Source organism: Alexandromys fortis, unplaced genomic scaffold (assembly GCF_014885135.2).
Source record: "Alexandromys fortis isolate MF-2015 unplaced genomic scaffold, M_Fortis_MF-2015_v1.1 scaffold_99, whole genome shotgun sequence".
Classification (NCBI taxonomy): domain Eukaryota; kingdom Metazoa; phylum Chordata; class Mammalia; order Rodentia; family Cricetidae; genus Alexandromys; species Alexandromys fortis.
In genome coordinates, this window is record NW_026067982.1 from 1,577,835 (window position 1) to 1,589,490 (window position 11,656).

At 50.5% G+C, this 11,656-nt stretch overlaps 1 non-coding gene across 1 annotated transcript; it reads right to left on the reverse strand.

The window, feature by feature from the left end:
• Positions 1-2,826: 2,826 nt before the first annotated feature.
• LOC126511497 (U6 spliceosomal RNA) lies at positions 2,827-2,933 on the reverse strand. The gene has a single exon (XR_007594706.1). It is a non-coding gene; the product is annotated as a U6 spliceosomal RNA (small nuclear RNA).
• Between the last annotated feature and the right edge of the window lie 8,723 nt (positions 2,934-11,656).

The following is an 11,656-nucleotide window of genomic DNA, read 5'->3' on the forward strand; positions in this document are numbered from 1 at the left end:
ACAGAAACACCCACTGATGTAAAAGGACAGTGGACTCAATTCAGCACAACCCTATTCATAGATGTGTTAGTTCGGACAGGACTGCTCCCCTTGACTGATCTCCTCAAGCCCTGGCCGTCTTTTCGGCACGAAACACAAACTCAGTATTAGGTAGCAATGGAAGATAAATGCCCAGTACAAGATCCAGTTATAGAAGCAGCTGGAAGGATGGGGTGCAAAATGAAGCCGTTTTCATGTTTAAGATTTTCAGTGTCTCTTCTGCTCCATCCGAGGAGATAATCAGAAGGGGCCTTGAATAAACAGGTCCAGGCTCCAAGCGTGCTCAGAAGTCATGGCTCACCCAAGCAGAGAAGGGAAGGCATAGGCTTCCAAAACTGGGTGAACTCACACCAGAGAATCTGGGGCAAAACCTAGGCTGTTGTTCTCCAGTGCAGCTCACCTGCAAGAAATCTAGCTGCATGTGGGATGAGTCTCAGGACACCTCCTGTTTTGGCATTTTTGATGGTTTGGCTCAGTGCAAGCCAGAGAAGTGTGCTCTCTAGTGGGACAAGGGCTGTGTGGGGAGGCATTAGAGGTCTCCTCCTGCTCTGTTGCCCTCTCCTTCCCAGCTCTATTCGCATCTTTAGCAAGATGCTGGATGAAACCACTAAGGAAGAAATTCTGCTTTGCAAGGTGCAATCCCCTTTGTCCCTTGCTGAGACATGGAAGCTTGTAGAAGAGATGGTGAGAGGAAGGCTTAATGGGGGGAACGACCCAAGGCGACTGGTACGGGAATGTATACGATGGCAGCGTGCAAAGGGGAGCAGGCAGCGTGCAAAGGGGAGCAGGCAGCGTGCAAAGGGGAGCAGGCGAAGAAGAAATGGTGGCGTGTGCACACATATCGTTCACTCACAGTTTAATGGAGCTCTGAGAGAGGAAACCATGGGCTCAACTGCTCATGGAAAGTCATGGGGCGGGCTCTCCAAGGCAAGTGGGGGAGGAGAGCCAGAGGATCACAAGCTTCCCTTTAGGCCAACATTTTTGTCTGGGCTCCAAACAGCCTTCTCTTCTCTGCGGCTCTCGTATGTCATCAGACACCCCTGCCCAGACTGACAGTCTCGTGTACACAAACCCAGCGCCCAAGCGAACCGTTCCTTTCCCAAGCTGCTGAGGGTCTTCTGGGGGTTGGGAAGGATCCATTCTGAGCAGATCCAGAGCTGGCCGAAGAGCTCAGCTGTCTCATCTCCCGGGAAAGATTTACTGTGCCTTCCGCAGCCCCACCCACCACCCCCAGCTTGTCTTCCAAGCCCGAGGCTGGGGTTGGGGAAGTTTACAGAGAGGCTGGGAACAGATCAATATTCCTGTCTTGAGTGACAAGAAGGAGCTGTTCAGATACAGAGGAAGCCTCTCTTCTTGCCCATAATTGGATGACGGTGATACTACAATCAAACCAGACCGGAGAAATTCCCATGTTCAACAGTCCAGGTGTGCAGGACCTCCCACTTGGCCTCCGGGGATGAAGAAGGGAGAGCCCGTGCCTGGCTGCCAAACACTGACACCCAGGATGTGAATTCCCTCCCTGCCCCATTAGATGTCCTCTTTCCCTCTCTACCGAGCCTCAGGGACACGCTCTGAGTTCTGCTATAGCTTTCTCTACTGCAGGGATGGGCTAACGTCTGTCTGCAGCTCTGCTTCTTCAGTATGGTGCCTTCAAAGCAAAGGAAGGTTGTTGCAGGCTTGAGAGCCACCTGGACAGCTAGCTGATGGTGGCACTGCTCTACTTGGGGACACTTGCTATTCTTACTTTATAGAGAAGGCTGTTGAGACCCAGGGAGGTTCAGAAACTTGCCCAAGGTCACAGATAAAGAATGGTGGAATGAGAATTTAAGTCTGGCAGCCTGGTTTTGCACTGTAGGTAGAAAAAAAAATGACCCCAGGCTTGTCAAACTTTACTGCTGGCTCAGCTCCGATCTTAGTTTGGTGACCAGATTTTATCTGACTCCTTCGCTGGAGACCACCTGGGGTCTCCATCTTCTCAGCTACCATCAGGTTGCCTGTTTTTACATACACCCCCATCTCTAGCCCACCACTATAACACCCCATCTCTAGCCCACCACTATAACACCCCATCTCTAGCCCACCACTATATATATCCCATCTCTAACCCACCACACACTTATCATGAAGGGTATTGTCAGGGTCCCACAAGATGACAGCAGCCTTCCTCAACTTTGAAGCCACACAAAACCCTAGTGAACTGCCTGGACAGGAAGTGTCCCAGTGTGCCTAGCTGCAGGAAATCAATGCTAACATGGTGAGCAACCTCATTTCTACAATGAGGTAGCAATAACAAATACAGAGGTTTTTGATGACTGGGTGAATCTATATAAGGCACTTAGGTAGGATTGTGTCTGGCACATTGCACATGCTTAGTAAGGGCCAGAAGTTCTTGGTATTGGTATAGACGTCCTCATCACCACGAAGGAGTCAGATAAAAGGCTCGCAGATAGGAGAGCCTTGTGGTGAAGACTCTGGGCTCTGGTCCGCCCTTCCACTGCTCAGTTGATCTAGATTTTGGTACTTGTGACTCGAAGATATTATTTGAGAAATAAATGAAATAATGTATGCCTATTATGGAAAAAGATCTCAATCAATGATTGTAACAAAGACTGATCTCTCTCTCTCTCTCTTTTTCTCTAATAGGGTCTCATTATATAGCCCTGACTGGACTAGAACTCACTAGGGAGACCATGCTGCTTTTGAATTTTGACACTCCTCCAGCCTCTGCCTCCCAAATTTTGGGATTAGAAGCATACCTGGTTAATATTTTTGTTATTTTTATTTTTTTTAAATATGGAACATTGCACAAATTTGCGTGTCATCCTTGCGCAGGGGCCATGCTAATCTTCTCTGTATCGTTCCAATTTTAGTATATGTGCTGCCGAAGCGAGCACATACCTGGTTAATTTTTGTCTTCCCCACTCCCTTTTTTTTAAAAAAAAAAAACAAACAAACCTTTTTGCAGTACTGAGGATTGAACTTAGGACCGTGCGCATAATAGATAAGCTTTCTACCTCTGGGGCTGCAATTTCTAGCCACAATGTTCATATTGTAAAACTGGGATATGTGTCTTTAAAGCATCTTAGGCCATTACGTACTTATCCTGTAACAAATTCACCCCCCCTCACTCTCTCTCTCTCTCTCTCTCTCTCTCTCTCTCTCTCACACACACACACACACACACACACACACACACACCCCTCTATACCTTCCTTCACATTGGCAGTACGATTGAGTCTGCCGTCCTTCTACAGGGCCTCCTGGTAACACAGAGCTTTAGTACTTGGCTCTTCCTTCACTCCGGACACTGAGGAACATGATCTGGTTATCATTTGTAAACTGGGGCCTTCAGAAGAAAAGGAAAGCTGCCCTTGGCCATCAGAACATTACTTGTCACCAGCGCCAGTGCCTGGCTTCACATGGTCCAGGCAGCAAGGCAGTGCTCAGGGCTCCACCCCTCCAGCAGGCTCCAGGGGTGACAAGAGGGAAGGCAAGTGATAGATGGGGGCATGCGGACAGCTGAGTCATCACTTCCTAGTCTGCTAACTCAGACCTGCAAGCCCTGTTGTCTCTACTGGGTCTCTAAAGACTCGCTCAGTAGAACCAGGGCACCATTCAACATCAGGAACCCACCATGCCTTGGCCACAGGATGAGCAGTACCAGATATGGTTTAAGAAGCCCCTTTGCCATTGCCTCACTTGCCAAGGCCTGGCACTGGCATATGCCCAGGGAAGAGGTGTGGTAGACCCTGAGGGCTCCTGGGGCAGATTTGATTTTGGCCATCCATAGGACCTCTCATTATGACATCCATAGTGATTTCTGGGGAAGTGTCCATGGTGTGGGTCTCCATGTCGATGGGATTTATTTGCTGATGGACAAGCTGGGGGAAGCCTTCCTACTCCATCCCTGGTAGACAAGTATGAAGTAATGCAAAATCCAGGGCTGCCCGAGACTCCAGGCATGGCTGGTGTTCAGCACATCCATCCTTCCCTGGTAGACCATTATGCTTCTCTGCATCTGAGCCTTATTCTCACATCTGTGTCCCGCTGTCCCTATGTGTGACATTGGCCATGGGGAATCTGGCCCATTTTACTGTGGCTGCCTTCACCCAACGGACTTCTCAATGGGGTAGAATGCTATAGTTCTGCCTCCCAACACAGACAAGCAGGAATCAGTGTCGCGACGTGTTTAAACAAGAAGGAGATAGGAGAGGGTCATGGATGAGGCGAGTGTGGCAGTTCCATGGGAAAGAGCGGGGGGGGGGGACAGGAGTTTGGCCTCCTCAGGTGGGGGCAGTCACCTGATGAACACTTCCAAGGACTTAGCTCAGCCATTAAAAGAAGATGGGCATCCGAAAGATTTCACCCCACTTCTTACCCCATGGCTAATATCAAGGTGGATGAGAACTGCATGGGGCAGTGTGCTCCAACAAGACAGTGTTTGGGGATATGAGTCTTACACAAAGGATACAGACAGACACAGGTCTAACCCCAGCTAAGTAACCAAGTCAACATTTAGGACTCCAGATTGATCTGCTTAAATTCCTGTGGGAGCCTAGACGAGAAATTCTGGTCTGCTCATCAGTCTTGGCAGGTAATAAACAGGCCTCAACCCCAGGCATACACAAGTCATAAGCTGAGGTCCTGGGATAGGTCACCTTAAGCCCTGCAGGGAAGGTGACTGGGAACACCCAGTCATGCCAGCAAGCAAGAGGGAATTACAGGTGTGACCTGAAGTGTGGCTGGACTGGTTTCAAGCCTGCGACCTGCCCCTGGAAAACCGGTTCCATTTTTAACAACTGTCAGCTTGACCCCCCACTTGAGCTCAGGGAGGCAGGCTGGCTAGACAGAGTGTGGGGAGAGCTGTCACTCTTGCTGATCCGCTAAGCCTCCCCGGATACTGATAGACAGCGGGGCTCCTTGGGCTTTGTTGTGAGAGCAGGCGAGAGGCCGAGGGCTGTATAAGCCTTCAAATCAGCATCATGGCGGACACCCCAACAGTCTTGGGGTAACCTGTGTGGGATGGACAAGTGAGAATATGTGCTATGCATAGAGGCAGGAAGGGAGGCCTTGAAACAGAACACAAAAATGCCGCTGTGATATTCATAGACACCATGAGCATAGACCCGTGTGTGTGTGTGTGTGTGTGTGTGTGTGTGTTGTGTACATGTGACTTAACAAGCTAAGAAAAAAAAGGATAAACTGGGGGAAAGAAGAAGCAAACAACAACAAAACAAAACAAAACGAAAACCCAGCCTTTTCTCTCCCTGTAACCATTAGGAAGAAAATGAAGTCTAAATTGTGTTCAGGGTTGCTGAGACAGAGGAAGAGATGCAAGAATGGAAAAAACAGGCCGTAAAGATGCCAGGACTCCTTAAGCAGAAACATCTGTTGAAGTCATAAGACTCAGGGCAAGGCCGGCTCCTAACAAACCCAGGAAGAGGAGAGCCTGCATTGGATCAGGATGCCCCCTGTGTCCAGCACAGACCCCTGGGACAGCATACGTGCATGTAGAGGGGATACCGTCTCCAGAGCTCCTCCAGGCCTGGCTCCCAACAGAAGAGGCAAGAAGGGGGAGGGGCCTGGAGCCGCCAAGGGGCAGGGACGTGACAGCAGTTTTGACTGTGTATTTATTTAAAGCTTTAACTTACTGGGGTAGCCTGGAGGGCCACATGCCTCATCTTCTGCAGATAAAGAAGTGGGGGGGGGGGCATGAGAATGACTGGCTTGTGCTCCCCAGGAGCTGGGAGCTCTGTTTGATTTTTTTTTTATAAATTGCAGCCCATTCTCTTATTTGTGCTTTCAGTCTGAGCCAACTGTCTAGGCCTTGCCTCTCTGACAGCTACCAAAATAGTGGGTACCGTTTCTCAATCAGATAGCACTCTCTACGCCACATTCCTGTTAAGCATCACCTCATTGAACTCTCTGGCAAATGCATCCTTGCTGTTGGGTAGAAATAGCTAAGCCTGTCTTCGGGGAAGTTCTAATGTGAGTATTACATTCCAGAAGAAAACTGAGGCTAAGCATTGCTAAGAAGACACCAGGTCACCCAGTCATATACGCCAAGGACCATCCCAAGAGCTGTCTCTCCTTCCTCCCACAAAATGAAAGTGAATCAGCCAAGCACTGTGCAAAATCACTCTGGCAATCTTGCAAACCTCGAGTCCCCTATCCCCACCCTGCGCGCCCGCTATGCGCCATCTAGGTGTACAGATGGAACCACATACAGAACACGATGCCCCCAAAGGGAAACTGGCAAAACCCCAACCAGTGTCATGGCGACGGAATCTTGCTGTCTCTCAAGGTAACCCAGGTAGTGAAAGAGATGAAAACCAGACCCCATTTTACTTCCTTGTGGGAAATGGAGAAGGTTCTGGAAGACGCTATAGTGAAGGCTAGTTTTGTCTCCTCTTCTAGGAACTGGCCTTCGGCCTGGCCAGGCCTGGAACTTTCATGACATAGCTATCTGGTTTACACTAGACAGCCCCATTCTTCCCACAGCCCTGGGACCCTTATTTCACACGGGTGGATATACTTGAGACGAAAGGTGACCCTGCTGGCAACAGGGTTCACAGTTAGGGGGCTAAAAATACCCCCAGAAAATACAGAAATGAAACAGGCAGAGGACAAGCTGAAGCCCCGGCATCAGGATAACAAAGGCTATGGAATGGTTCCTGAGCAATGCCTAGGCTGCAACCAATCACGGGTTGGGGGCTGCCTCACACCAACCCCTCTGGTATCACATCTATTCTAAAGGGAGGGAGAGAGCCTCAGACAGAGGGCTGATTTCCCTTCTGCTAGACATTGCTGAGTGCAAATCTGGAATTTGAATCCGTGAGGCTCTGCCCTGGGCTCCACTGTCTCACCGTCTCCAACGCACATCGTGTTTCCTAGGGAGTGCGTCAAAACTCACCCCCTGATTCAGCAGGGGCCTGAGGTTCTGCGCGGAAATAAACAGGCTGCAGGCTGGGGGACTCTTCTGCCCTCTCTATCGCTCCACCCCTACAGCCATTTGGGTTAGTGTCACTCTGCACCAGGATGTTAGGGTTGACCGAGGAGCCATCCTATGCAGCTAGTCACATGACCGTCTCACTTGGCTGCCTGTTTAACTCCAACACCAGTACTGAGTCACAAAAGCCAGCAGGGGCCTCTTCAGTGAGGATCAGAAGCCCAGAACTGGAGACAGCTGCTCCCCTGGGGGTTGGCTCAGATAAGACTTTGATATGGTTTTGGTATCTTGGGGGATGGATGTGAGGAGATCGCTTTCAGATGGCCTCTCCCACAAGCTGGGGGGGCGGGGATCCCCTGCCCCTCTGTTCTGACCAGCTGAGGAATTCAGAGTCTACCCTCCAATCTCGGTGGGAGCAAGAAAGAAGGTGTTTAGAGGTCTGATGTGAGGTTAGCATTTGGGAGGCTGAGGTAGGAGCCTTTCTGAGAGTTTGAGGCCAACCTGGGCTACATTATGAGACCCTGTTCTGTATTTTGTGTGTGTATCTATATTTAAGGCAAGCAGTTGCTTTGTGACAGTCACAAAGACTAAAGTTCCTGGTTCTACTCCATTAGAGAGAGAGAGAGAGAGAGAGAGAGAGAGAGAGAGAGAGAGAGAGAGAGAGAGATCTTCTGGCTTTTTAGTTCTAGCCCAGAGTCTTCATTTCCCCAGGGCTAGCTCTGGGTTTCAGAGTCCAGATCTTTCCAGAGTGTTAGGGTGGTCTGCATTCCACAGTAAGGAGAGGCAGGAGAGGCCTGAGGTCCACTTTCTCCAAGGCACAAAGCTAGGCCCATAAGATAACCCGGAGCACTCTGGCGCAGGCCCAGATGCAGTTTGGTGACTCTTCCCTCCTTTACTTCTGCAGAAGGGACTCTTCTGAGAACCCATGCTAAGGGGCCTCCTGGGTATAGGCGCCTTGCTGGGTGCTGGCATGCAGCCCACAAGTGGGGTTTCCTGGCTGCTGGCTCTGCAGAGCTCACAGTAGAGAGAGTTGGCTTCTCATCCAGTAACTGGCAGTCCATAGGAGTTATAAGCTATGGGCACACACTCTCTAGCTGGCCTCAGGTTGTCCCCTGGAGGTTGACTTGCTTATTCAAATATTGCTTTGCTGTCTTGAGTCTCTTCTGACCCCAGTGTCCCTCTACCCTGACTCTCCCCTTCTAGAAACCACCGGACACCTTGGTCTAAACCAGAGTCACGCGTGGACTCTTACTGGAATAGGCATCTGGAACTTATCAATACAACAACCAGGGAGGCTGCTCCTTGGGAACACTGTAAGTGCTTGCCTTAGGAAGAAAATCAAATCAAGGTGTGTGTGGAGGGGAAAGGTTGGTTGTATGGGGGGCAGTGAGTAAAGATTGGGGTCCACAAGAGGAGATGCTGGAACCAGAAGGTTGCTGAAGGACCTTGTACTTACTGGGGGTTCCTGCCTCTAGTTTTGAACAATGCTGGAGCAAATTACCACCCTGGTAATGGGGCCATGGGAGTTCTGTCTGCCCACTCCAGCCTCAGAAAGCTACCATCACACGTTCCTGCCTCCCCTTTAGTGATCTCCTCCTGCCCAGGCTAGGCGGTAATGAGGTGAAAGGCAAAGTCCTGGAGGAAGGCGGATTTGCTATGAAGATTCAGTGCTTCACAGGAAGCAGGCTGGGCTGAGGATGCTTTTGGGCTGTGATGAGCTCTGCAGCAGATGAGCTGTTGTCTTGGCAACCCTAATGAAAAGCAGGCCTCAGAGAGAGCCAAGAACCCCCAGGGACTGAGTTATCACCCCCCCCCTCCACAGCTCTCCTCACCTCCCCACCAACAATCTCAGATCAAACTCCCCGAATATTTATAAAATCTCTACCAGAAACAGAGAAAGTTAGTGGCCTGGCCAGGCGTCTGCCCACGTCTTTCCGGCTGCTCGGGTGACACTGTCCAACGTGGCTCTTTATTCTGTTTTTCTTCTTTTCTTGAGGAGGACAATGAGGGAGGGGACGGCGTGGCGGGGGTGGGGGGTGGGATGGAATGTTTGCTCTGCCCTGTTAGGCTTACTTTGAGTCAGGGCATTTGCTCCAAGTTAGGGGTCTCACTGCTCTGGTCCTCCCTGCTCTTCAGCTCCCAGTGTCTTATCTCATCCCATGGACCCCTGAAGCACCCTGCTTGCTTACTTCCTCTGTCCCCTCCAGCCTCTGCCTGGAGCTTTGTGGCAGCTTCTGAGGGAGGGTAACGTTGGGAAGCTGAAAATGCAAAGGACTGCCAGGCAAAAGGAGCTGGCCTCCCTGCCATGGGGAGCAGGCATGGGGCTTATTCACTTTGAAGAAAAGGGCGGTCCTCAGACGCAGCCAGCGGGGGAATTAAAGCTGGTCTGAGAAAATCCAAGTGACCTCTGTTCACTGCTTGTTTTGCCTGGTGGATATTAAAATGCAAAGAAGTTGAGAAACATACAGCATGCAGAGGGGCGGAGGCGGGTGCAGCAGCAGGCTTTGTCCTGCTGGTAAATGGAGAGGCACCGGGTGCCCGGTTGATGAGAATGTCACGTGGTTGCCCTTCGTGACAGCCTGGTCCCCTGGGGGTGGTATAGCTCCCCGTAGGGAAGCAGCAGGGGGTTTGTGGGCAGGTCCTGGATTGGAGAGGTTGAGTGTAATTTGAGTGTCATGCCCAACTCTGCCAGACTCAGACCTCCAGCCTGAGTAAGTTATGAAACTTTCCTCCCCGTCTTTGGAAAATGAGGGTTAGAGTAGGTGTTCTTTCAAGGTCCCTTTTGTGAGTTTTCTTTAGCAAGGATATTACAAATGCCATACATACAAAGGCACACGAGTGTCATCTCTGGGTCAAATGTAGGGCACAAGAGGTTAGCGGCACAGGATGTAAAGTATGAGATGGATTCATAGATGTGCCAGGAACCTCTCATGGAGGGAAGCTTTGAGAACAACCTCAAAGATGAAAGGATTTCCACAGAAATAAGGAGAACAGTTGAGTAGGGACAAAGAAGCAGGTATGGGAGGGCGAGGCAGAGCCCATGGAGGAGGCCAGCTCTGGGCTGAGAAGGATGCTGGAACTTGAGTGACAGGTGTCTCAGGCTTTGAGCAGGAGTTGTGGCAGAGAGGAGAGGGGCTTGCGTCTCTCCTACACAGATGAATGAACCTACTTTGAGTGGCAACCACCAACATCCCAGCCAGAAGAGGTGAGAGGAAACCAGGTCAGTGATTGGACGGTAGGACTCTTGCCATTTAGCTCATGTGACCTCAAGGAAACTGCATTCCGATGGCTGAAGGATCTGAACCTCCAGAGAACACGTCCTTTTGTCACCGCTCTGCCAAGGAGGCCAGCCAAGTGGCACAGGACAGCGGAGATTAGAGTTAAGGAGCGAGAGAAGAAGAAAACCAGCTCCACTGTGTTGGGAGCCTGAGATGGTGACACCTGCATGGCACCCATGGGACCTGTGTGGAGGCATGAGGTCATGGGCAGACGTCCAATCTTAGGCACAGGAAGCACAGTGCACGATGAGGACCCTTCGAGGAAATTCCAGAACCCCTCTCCCGAGCTCCCACTGGCTGCTTGTCAGGCTCTGGCCTTGATCTGGTCACAAGACTGGCATATACTGTGGTCCATATGTTGGGATTTTGCTCCAGCTACAGTCAGAGTGCTCTTGGGCTAAAGAAACAGATTCAGTAAGAGCACACTGCTGGACCTTGTTTTCGGATTCTGGAATTCCCTTACTGAGTTTCTGAGCTGAAATCAATCAGTGTAGGGTTCTAAGTATTTGGAGTCTGGTCTGCCAAAGTAGGTGGGTTATGGAACTGATGTGTCCACCCACAGGCCTTCAGGGTGACTAAAGGGTGGGTGGTGGGTGGTGATAGGGCTAGGACTTATCACCTAAGTGTTGATGTGCTTGGGGTTAAGACCACTTTTACAGCTGATGGGATGGCTCACCAGGGAAGAGAACTTGCTGCCTAAAGACATGGGTTCTATGCCCAGGACCCACAAAAGACAAAAAAAGAACCAGATCCCTTAAGTTGTCTTCTGACCTGTACATATGTACTATGGTGCATACACACCCTCACACACACACACACACACACACACACACACACACACACACTACAAATGCAATTTAAAAAATGTAACGCGTTCTTCTAGTGCTAGGTGGGGTAGGGGGCCAAACCCAGCCCCTCTCCCTAGGCTACCACATTCCATCTGGGGTTCTTGTGACTTCAAATTCTCAACTCGAACTTGACCTTCAGGGTGTCATGAAGATGTCTGTCAAGGCAGGAGAAGAGATTAAAAACTCTTAGTTTGATGACTAATTTTCAGATACTTGGCCATGTGGAAATGGCCTCCACTTCCTTCTTCTCTGTGCATCAAACTCTCCCAGGGTGGGTTTATAGTGCCTAATCCACTGATGCCTTGTTCCCTCTTACATTACTATTAAGCTGTGTCTTGTCTCTGAAGAGCTCCACTCTCTCCCAGCAGGTCTGCAGGCGTGACAGACAGACTTAATGGGTGGCAAAGCCAGTGGACTCAAGGCCTTGGTGAATCCCAAGATCTGCCTGTGCCTTAAAACCATCCCCTCATCTCCAACTAGGCCCAGTGGGCCAACTGAGAGCCCTGCATACTCCCAAATATGTCCTTTGGGTTCGAGGCTTG